We start from the raw sequence: 11,091 nt of genomic DNA on the forward strand, positions 1-11,091 counted from the left end.
GCTTCTTGTCAAGTAGCACTGTCTCATAGAAATCCTGTTGCCCCTTGCTATGAAACCTGTAGTCCACTGCAGTCCTTCATATGGATCTGCTTCTCTCCATTTCCTGAGCCCTGAGTCTCTCCTTAGCTTCATATCCTCAGCCACAGGATGAGCATCGTTGTGGTCTGGGATCTTGGGCTTGAGCTTCCGAAGGACACTCTCTTCCTCTTCCTCTGCAACAGTCTCAGGCACTGGGGCCTTGTTCTTCTCAGTGGCTGGGATGCTTCTTGTGTTTCTCTTTGGTGCACTTTTAGGCTTAGATGGAGCCTTAGGTGCTTCCTTGGGCTTGGATGTAGCTCCCCCTGACCTTATGGCATCTCCCATAAGTTTGGCTGCCTTGGGCGCTGGTGCAGCTACCTCTTCTTCCTCCTCCTCTTCTACCATGATGGAGGCCTTCCCAAGCACTCTAGCCACAGTCTTCTTCACTCTCTCTTTCCTCTTCTTGCCCTCAGCTGCAACGGGCTCAATGGGAGAAGGCTTCTCAGTTGAGGCTCTAGCCTTTGACATGGGCTGCCTGCCTGCTGGCCTTTTGATTTTCAGGCCTGGCTTTGAGCCTTGAGCTGGCTCAACTCTCTTGGAAGTGGCCTCTTCCTCTACCACATAGTCCTCATCTTCAGAATCTGTGGTTTTCTTCTTCCTTTGTCTCGTGGCAGCTTAGGCAGGTTGCTGGGTGTGCTCCTGCTGCCATCATCTGAGGAACTTGAGGGGCTAGTGCCCTCACTCAGCTGCGCTTGCTGCTCTGACAAGTTTTGGCTGTCACTCTAGTCTGACATGATGCAAACTGACTGCTGACCCTGTGAATAGATTATAGAGGAGATAGAGTGGATCAGCATCAAAAAATGCAGAGATTTTTGCAAAAAGGAATGATTCAAAAACTTAGTTTTAGTTTCCCACTGAAATCATCTCGGATCTACCGAGTTTCAAACTCGGTGACACCGAAGCAGTTTTGGAACCTAAACTAGTGAACTCGGTAGGACCGAGTCACAGTTCGGTGGCACCGAGACTGCTAGGGTTTCACTGAGTTCAAAAATCGGTCACACCGATAAGTAATTCTCGGTCAGACCGAGTCTCACTTGTGCAATGGCATAAGCCAAATCGGTAGGACCGAGTTTTTCAACTCGGTGGGTCCGAGATGGTTTCGACGAAGACCTAAACTTAGAATTTTCGAATCAAACCTAATCTATGAGCGTTTTGACTGGATAGAAGTGTTTCAATCGTGGCAAGAATCAATATGATCACAATGTGCTAGGAATCAGATTGAGGAATAGCACAAAGATCAAGTCCATACCCTAGTTCGGCGGGGACTTGCTACGGCGGCAACGGCGGGGCAGAAATCCCGTTGACGGCGACGGAGACCAGCGACTGGAGGCTGCTGGCGGCGAGAAGATGATCCGGAGACCTCGGGGGCAGAGCAGGCTATCGCGCGGGCGAAGGGGTTCGGAGAAATTTCCAAATTTTGCCCGTGACTATATATAGCCCGACCCTGTCGGTGTGACCGAGTTGAACAACTCGGTGGCACCGAGATTCATAACTGCGTGTAGTTACTGAAACTCGGTGAGACCGAAAGGTTCAAATCGGTTGCACCGAGATCGAAAACCTAGATCAACTTAATGATCTTGGTAGGACCGAAGTGGAGTATCGGTCAGACCGAGAATCATAAAGAGGTTTTGGAAGTTTAAGTCTATGACGAATCGGGGACTCCGAGCGCTCCTCACACAGAGTGGTTCGAATCTGACTTGATCAAATTTTGTGATGTAGCATGAATAGAGTTTGAGACGAGAAAAGCATAGATAGCTAGAGGAGGTTCTTAGGCATTCTTGTCCATCCACTTGGCAAAAAGAAATAAAACCGAACAATCAAAGCAACAAGTGGATGTCCTCGAATGAGTAAAATATGCAATCAGCATGCTCACACAATAAGATGGCAAATGAAATATGTGGCAAGGCATGCACAACCAATTCTAGCATCTATCAAGCAATTTGCGATGACTAGGTCATCTATATATGAGTATATTGACTTAGGAGTCAAGTGAACACTTGATCGTAGGTCATACTCATCGTTTAAGCCCAAGTGGGGTTACCACTTTTACATAAAGCATTGTTTTGTTCACATCTTTAGAGTTGCTTTAGCTCAAGTCTTAGAGTAAAGCTCCCCCTAGATGTGATATCCCCCCTAAGAGGGATGAACTAACCTTGGGTTTTGTCGATGATGACTTCATGTAGATATTGAAGATGTGGATGCTCAACGTTGATGTAGATCTCTTGGAGCTATCCATTTGAGTGAATTGCACTTTCAATACCTACATGGGTTAGTCCCACAAGGAACAAGCAAGGATATCCATAGACATAGAGTGATGCACACAAAAGATGATGTCCATGAAAGCTTTTAAGTTACCTTGTCCCTTGTCTTACCAACAAGAGGGTTTGTGACTCCTTGAACTAGTGCAAGATGTGGAAGTTGATTGCACTTGTTCTTGCCAAAATGATAAGAGTGAAGTATGTTGGCGGAGTCACCCTCAAGAACTCTCTAGTTCTTCTTCTTTTGGATCCACATCATCTTGATGGGAATCCTTGGAGTTGTAGTCGTACTTGATGAAGTGGAACTTGAAGAAGTCTTGAGAATCCACTTGACTAAGGTCTTAGGAGCTTCTTCAAATGCATCAATTTCCTCTTGAAGCTTGTCCTTGCCTTTTTGCTCGTAGTCTTGTGGTGGAAGATCATCTTGAGCTTGTGTCCCCTTGAAAGAAGTATACTTCTCTTGTTGAGGGACAAACTTTGTCTTGGGGTATTGATCTTCTTCCCATTCAACTCCATTGGCATTGAACTTTCGTTCAAAACCAACACCTTGATTCTTCCGGTGCATTCCTTGCTTGCGCACAGTTTCCTCGAATTGCTTACTCCCGACAAGGCTTTTGTACACTCCTTTCTCTATAATTCCCTTCAATAAGCTATTTTCTTGCTCAAGTGTAACTTGGCTAAGAGAATCATTAGTGGAATCAAGAGAACTACTAGAAGCAACAATATTGAATTTAGCATGATCATTGTTACAACTAGAGGAAGAATCTTTCCTGTTAGACTTGACTTGAGGCATGTAAGTGGATAAGAGGAAATGCTTGGCAATGTAAGAAGAACTTTTCTTGCGGAGATCATCATTGATTGCCTTTAAGAACTCATGCTCTTGCTCAAGATTGAGCTTTTCAAAGCGTAGTTTCTCATGAGCTCTTAAAAGTTCTCGATGATCTTCGAAGATAGTGTCATGAGCCAACTTAAGAGTTTTTAGTTCTTTAGTTAGAGCCTCAATCTTCTCCTTATCATTGTCACTCGTTTTATCTTGATTAGCATGATTAATTGGTCTTTCATCATAGTATTCATCACTAGAGTTGTCGCCAAGCAAATCATCACCTAACAAGTCATCTTCATCACTATTGAAATCAACATACTCGGGGTGTGTTACCTTAGGACCTTTGGACATGAAGCATCTTCCAACTCCTTCATTTGGTGAGTCAAATATGTCGTAGGAGTTGGTTGACACAAGTGCTAGACCGGCAACACCTTCATCTTGAGTATCTTCGGAGTTGGAGTGATAACTTCTCTCGGAGTGGCTGTCGGAGTCAGAGCCGGATACCCATTCACCAACATGAGCTTGATGTCTTCGTTTTGTGTAGCTCCTTGATGATTTTTCCCTCCTTTCCGAATCCTTGCTTCTCCGTGAGTATCTTCGTTCATAACGATCATCTCTACTCCTTCTCTCTCTTGGTGGTGATCCTTTGCTTCTTCTTTTTGGAGAATCTTCTCTTCTCTTGTAGGGAGCCGTACACTCATTGGAATAGTGTCCGGGTCTTCCACAATTGTAACAGTTTCGCTCTCGACTAGAAGATGTTTTGTCATTGTAGGACCTTGATTTGGAGCTTCTATCTTTGCTTCTACTCTTGTAGAACTTGTTGAAGTTCTTCACCATTAAGCTCAGTTCTTCATTGAAGTCTTGTTTCTCACTTGATGATGTAGGGGCTTCACATGAGGCTTTATAGGCACCACTTAATTTGTTGTGAAGTTCCTCTTTATCCTTAAGTGACATCTCATGAGCAACAATTCTTCCAATCACCTCCGTTGCCTTGAGATCTTTGTAATTGGGCATCATTTGGATCAATGTGCACACGGTATCATATTTTCCATCCAAGGCTCTTAGGATCTTCTTGATGATGAATTTATCGGTCATCTCTTCACTTCCTAAGCCGGCAATCTCATTTGTGATGAGAGCAAGCCTAGAGTACATTTCAGCGACACCTTCACCATCCTTCATCTTGAACTTGTCAAGTTGGCTTTGAAGCACATCCAACTTGGATTCCTTGACGGAGTCGGTACCTTCGTGCATATCAATCAAAGTGTCCCAAATTTCCTTTGCACTCTCAAGGCGGCTGATTTTGTTGAATTCTTCGGGGCACAATCCGTTGAAGAGAATATCACAAGCTTGCGCATTGTATTGCAACATCTTCAACTCATCCGCGGTAGCTTCATGGTTTGGTTCTCTCCCATCAAAGAAGTCACCTTGCAAACCAACACACACAATAGCCCAAACAGCGGGGTTATGTCCAAGAATATGCATTTTCATTTTATGCTTCCAACTAGCAAAATTAGTACCATCAAAGTAAGGACCTCTACGGTGATAATTTCCCTCGCTAGACGCCATACTCTCCTAGGTTGTGAAACCAAGGCTATGACCACCAAAAGCTATGGAGATCTAGCAAATGGAGACCAAAGCTCTGATACCAGTTGTAGGATCGAAAGTATGTCTAGAGGGGGGTGATTAGACTACTTGACCAAATAAAAACTTAACCTTTTCCCAATTTTAGTTCTTGGCAGATTTTAGCTATTCTAGGACAAGTCAAGCAATCATCACACAATTCAAGCAAGCATGCGAAGAGTTTATGGGAAGCGGAAAGTAAAGCATGCAACTTGCGAGAATGTAAAGGGAAGGGTTTGGAGAGTTCAAACGCTATTGGAGACACGGATGTTTTTCCCGTGGTTCGGATAGGTGGTGCTATCCTACATCCACCTTGATGGAGACTTCAACCCACGAAGGGTAACGGTTGCGCGAGTCCACACAGGGCTCCACCCAAGGGCAATGGTTGTGCGAGTCCACGATGGGCTCCACCCACGAAGGGTCCACGAAGAAGCAACCACCCACAAAGGGTCCACAAAGAAGCAACCTTGTCTATCCCACCGTGGCCATCGCCCACGAAGGACTTGCCTCACTAGCGGTAGATCTTCACGAAGTAGGCGATCTCCTTGCCCTTACAAACTCCTTGGTTCAACTCGACAATCTTGTCGGAGGCTCCCAAGTGACACCTAGCCAATCTAGGAGACACCACTCTCCAATAAGTAACAAATGGTGTGTAGGTAATGAACTCCTTGCTCTTGTGCTTCAAATGATAGTCTCCCCAACACTCAACTCTCTCTCATAGGATTTGGATTTGGTGGAAAGAAGATTTGAGTGGAAAGCAACTTGGGAAGGCTAGAGATCAAGATTCATATGGTAGGAATGGAATGTCTTGGTCTCAACACATGAGTAGGTGGTTCTCTCTCAGAAGAAATGAGTTGGAATGATGTGTGTGTTCTGATGGCTCTCTCACTGAATGAGAAAGAGGTGGAGGGGTATATATAGCCTCCACACAAAATCCAACTGTTACACACAATCTACCAATCTCGGTGGGACCGAATCAGAAAACTCGGTCTGACCGAAATAGTAAAGCTAGTGACCGTTAGGAATTTCGGTGGGACTGACATGCAACTCGGTAGGACCGATTCGGTTAAGGTTTGGGCATAACGTAATCTCGGTGAGACCGATCACACAAACTCGGTGAGACCGAATTTGGTAATTAGCTAACCAGATAGTTGGTCAGGCAAACTCGGTGGGACCGATTTGCTCTTTCGGTGAGACCGAGTGGAACTCGGTGAGACCAAAAAGTTACAAAGGGGAAACACTGAGTTTACATTGCAATCTCGGTGGGACCGATTCGCTCTTTCGGTGGGACCGAAAAGTTACGAAAGGGAAACAGAGAGTTTGCAACCCCATCTTGCTGGGACCGAGATCCTTATCGGTAGAACCGAATTGCTAGGGTTTGGCAATGGCTAATGACAAGTGAAACTCGGTGGCGCCGGATAGGAAGAATCGGTAGGACCGAGTTTGGCTTAGAGTTTTGGTCATATGTGGATATGGGAAAGTAGTTGAGGGTTTTGGAGCGTATCACTAAGCACATGAAGCAAGAGGCTCATTAAGCAACACCTCATCCCTCCTTAATAGTATTGGCTTTTCCTATGGACTCAATGTGATCTTGGATCACTAAAATATAAAATGAAGAGTCTTGAGCTTTTGAGCTTGAGCCAATCCATTGTCCTTAGCATTTTGAGGGTTCCGCTTTCACATCCATGCCATGCCAATCATTGAGCTTTCTTGAAATAATTATCTTGGAATAGTATTAGCTCAATGAGCTATATGTTGTTATGAATTACCAAAACCACCTAGGGATAGTTGCACTTTCACGGCCTCCCCTCCCCAACTATAAAAAGGGAACTCAGGGGGTAGGAGGAAGAGCATCTCCCTGCGTCCACCATTTGTCTCCATCCCCACCCACGATCATGGCGAGGGGGCGTGGTCGCGGCCGTTCTTCGGTGGAGGCGAACAGGTCCTCCTCCTGCCAGAGGGCTGCGGCGGTGAAGGAAGAGCCAGATGCCCGGGGTGACAGCCATGCTCGAGGCGGGCCCGCTGGACGGGGCCGCGGTCGGCGAGGCAATCGAGGCAGATGCGCCTGTGGAAGGGGGATGCCTGCGTCATCTCCGTCTCCGTCGCCATCTCCTCCACCAACTCCTCCGGCTTTGCCGAGTGGCCATGTCGGGGACTCGGCGCTCGAGTTTATCCTGCAGCTGCATGGGCCACTGCGCCGCCGCCTTCGTCTTCCCCGGGCGTTCGCGAGCAGGTTGGAGATGGACCAGCCATCGCGGCTGAGGCTTCACATGAAGGGGTGTTGCCATCGCGACATGTGGGTGAACACATGGATCCCCGCCCCTCATGTGATGCTCCTTCACCGGGGCTGGAAAACCTTTGCACTTGCCCATTGCTTAATGGATGGGCACGTCCTCTGCTTCAAGCTAGCGGAGAGCGATTTGCTCTCCGTCAAGGTCTTTGGGCGCTCGGGACACAGGCTAGGTTGCTGTGCGGAGAGCTCGACTGATGGCGAAAGGTCCTCTTCGGGCGAGAGTGACGAGGAGGACAATGACAACGACGACGAGGGTAGTGGGCGGGAGGATGACGGGTCTGACTAGGCGTCTGGCACACCGTTCCTGGGCGACGCCGGCAGCACCATCATCTGCATCGCCAGCTCCTTGAACTTCTCGGGGTCATCTCCTTGGGCGGCTGGCGTTGGAGGGACGGGGAAGACAAAGAAGGTGGGTGGCGGGCCGTCAAGTCGGAGTATGATGGCCTCGATGCCTTCATCGCGTATTGCCGGGCCGCTGCCTCATCTTTCGGCTCTTCCTCCGGCACCATCACCACCGGCCTCCTTCCGGACGATCCTCGACACGTTCTCTTGGCGTATTCTACTGCTCGTACATTGCCTAGGCATTCCTTTTGCCCTTCCGCCACCTTGTTCCGTTTCCTAAGGATAGGGATAAGAATGGAATTACGGGCATCTTATCTCTTTTTAGTTTTTAAGCCTACTGGCCTTTGTAAGATTTAAATCTTGCAACCCCCTTGCTCATGTATGCATTCCATACGAATTGTACTTGTTAGACACGTATTAATGAGGAGAAGTGTGTTTGCCGGGCTTTGTTTGCGCATGGGAGAGGTCCACACCAAGGAACGAGTCCTCATTATCTTAAGATAAACACTATACCCCGGCAACAGGCCTTGCCGTCTTTCTGCTCTATAGCTCGGCTACACTCACGCCCTTGCCAGAGGTAGGGGCCGAGTACGATTAGGCCCTTCGCTCGTCCCCTTCCCACCGCACTACAACCAAGTTCTTGCCCAAATTAAGTTTTTCGGACATGGGATAGGGGGAGCAAGGTGGTATGAGAGCGAGCGAAGTCTCGTCCGTTCAAGTTTCATACGGAGGCACAGGGTGGGGAAAAAGAACTTATCTGATGTCGCAACCCCCGGCAACCTTGGCTTGCCATGATCGGATCCTTAGACCTGCCGCCCCCGGCAACCTTGGCTTGTCAGGGTCGGGGCGTCGGCATGTTCTCTTTCTTCCAAAATAGCACAACAGAAATGTCCAACCACCCTGCGAACCAAAAAGGACGGGAAGGAACAGAGAGATGCATACTCGACCTCTATGCTATGAGTTAGTCGCCGCCAACCACTATCAAACCTAACACAGAGAGAGACTCAACCGAGCATGCATGATAAAACATAGGGCGCCAGCGCTTCATTTATTTATGCTCGGGGTCTGCGCCTGGCTTTGTACAAAGGGTTACATGCCTTGCCGGCAAGGCTTGTACAAAAGGTGGTTTGCCAGGTAGCCCGACAACCATGCCTTATGGGTAAAACTTGCGAATATGTTTGATGTTCTAGGAGTTGCTCACTGGAATACCATCTTCGTTCTCCAAGCGGACTGCGCCAGTCCTAGTGACTCATATTACCCGATAAGGGCCTTCCCACATTGGCGTCAGCTTGTTGGAATTCTCGGCCGACTGAACGTGCCAACGAACAAGGTCGCCTTCCTCAAAGCTTCGGGCATGAACCTTGCGGCTATGATAGCGGTGCAATGCTTGCTGGTAGTGTGCAGCTCGCACAGCCGCCCGAAGATGATCTTCCTCAAGGAGCGTTGCGTCATCTTGCTCCAACCACGCTTGCTCAAGCTCATCATAAGCGAGCACTCAAGGTGACCCGTGCGTGAGTTCCGTGGGGAGAACTGCTTCTACCCCGTAAACGTGGGGAAAAGGGGTCTGGCCGGTGGCTCGATTTGGTGTCGTTCTGATTGACAAAAGAACCACTGGCCATTCATCAATCCAGCACCGTCCGCACTTGCGTAGCATGTGAAATGTTCTTGTCTGGAGGCCTCATAGTACTTCAGCATTCGCCCTCTCAGCCTGGCCGTTGCTTCGTGGGTGTGCAACAGAAGCAAAACAGACCTTGCTGCCGAGGTACTGGATGTACTGCATGAAGGTGCGGCTCGTGAACTGCGTGCCGTTGTCGGTGATAACTCTATTTGGCACACCAAAACGGCAGACTAGTCCCTTGAAGAACTTGACGGCTGACCGTGCTGTCACCTTTCTCACTACCTCCACCTCCGGCCACTTTGTGAACTTGTCTATTGCGACGTACAAGTACTCAAAGCCACCAACAGCACGGGGAAAGGGGCCCAGTATGTCGAGCCCCCACATCGAGAATGGCCAGGAAAGAGGGATTGTCTGGAGAGCTTGAGCTGGTTGATGATGCTTCTTTCAATGGAACTTGCATGCTTCACACTTGGTTACTAAGGTCGTTGCATCCTGGAGGGCAGTGGGCCAGAAGAAACCTTTCCGGAATGCCTTGCCGGCAAGGGCCCTTGACCCTATGTGGGAGCCACATATGCCTCCGTGGATCTCTGCCAACAACTCCAGTCCTTCCTCCCGGGGAATGCACTTCAATTTCACACCGTTCGGCCTTTTTCTCTATAGAATGTCGTCGACGAACTGATACATGGCAGATTGATGGGCTACTTCCTCTGCCTCTTCCTGCTACTCAGGAAGTTCCCCTGTTTGGAGGAATCAGACGATATGGTGTGCCCATGCCGGAGCCTGAGGCTCAAAGACAAGGGCTAAAGGCGTTTCCTCTACCATGGGAGTGGCTGTCTCTACGGCCAGGGCTTGACGTCCTGCTGGAGTCTGTTGCCCCATGGAAGGCCCAGTGTCCACGGCAACGTCTTTGCCGGCGGCTCCTGGGAGATCGGCAGGAAAGTACTTGCCAGGGCCTGATTTCCTTCGCTTGTTCTGCCCTGTCGATGGTTCTAATAGATGGTTGAGTTAATCGAAGCACAAAAGTACCTGGTTCCACAGGCAATTGGAAGGCAGCACGTTTCGACAAGTAGTCGGTGAAGCCGTTCCCCACTAGGGAACATGCTCCGCTTGTATACCGTCAAAACGCTCTTCCAGTTTCCTCACTTCATCTATGTAGGCCTACATCAATGGGCTTTGATAATCTTTGTTAACTTGCTTGAAGACAAGTTGTGAATCACCCATGACGATGATCTTCTTGATTCCGAGGTCTACAGTGATCCTGAGACCGGCAAGTAATCCCTCGTATTCACCAGTGTTGTTTGTTGTCATCTCCCTGGGAAAGTACATCTGGACTACACACTTGATGTGCTCTCCGGTGGGTGTGACGAGCAGCACACCTGCACCAGTGCCTTGCAGCGAGAAAGCCCCGTCAAAGTACATAATCCAGTCGTGACTTGTTTCCTTGTCAGGGAGAGCGGTCTCCTAAATCTCTTCATCACGCATTGAGGTCCATTCCGCAATGAACTCCGCCAGGACTCTACTCTGAATTGTCGAAGTTCTTTCAAACTTCAAACCAAAGCTTGACAGCTCCAAAGCCCATTCCACAATCCTCCCGGTTGCGTCTGGGTTATGCAATATCCTTTGCAATGGGAAGCGGGTGACGACGGTGATTTAGTGTGCTTGGAAGTAATGATGTAGCTTCCTTGAGGCCATAAGGAGGCCGAAGAGCAATTTCTGCACACCGGAGTACCTTGACCGAGCCCCCTTCAAGAGGGAGCTGACAAAGTAAACTGGGAGCTGCATCATCTTCTTCTTCTGCACTATTTCATTCGATTACGTCGCTTCTGCTTCGCCAACGCCAGACTCTGCCGGGGGCCTTGCCTTACCGGCACCAGGCCCTGCCGAGGGGAGCTCCGGTTTGCCATCCGCCAGCTCTGCTGTTGCCATTGCCTCTTCGTCGACCTCCCTCTGTGCCACTAGCATGCCGCTGACCACTTGGTTCGTTGCCGCTAGATATAGCAGCAACGGTTCTTGTGGTTTAGGCGCAACTAGTATTAGCGTAAAGGAGAGGTACTTCTCC

This window comes from Triticum urartu, chromosome 6 (assembly GCF_003073215.2).
Source record: "Triticum urartu cultivar G1812 chromosome 6, Tu2.1, whole genome shotgun sequence".
In the NCBI taxonomy this organism is placed as follows: Eukaryota; Viridiplantae; Streptophyta; class Magnoliopsida; order Poales; family Poaceae; genus Triticum; species Triticum urartu.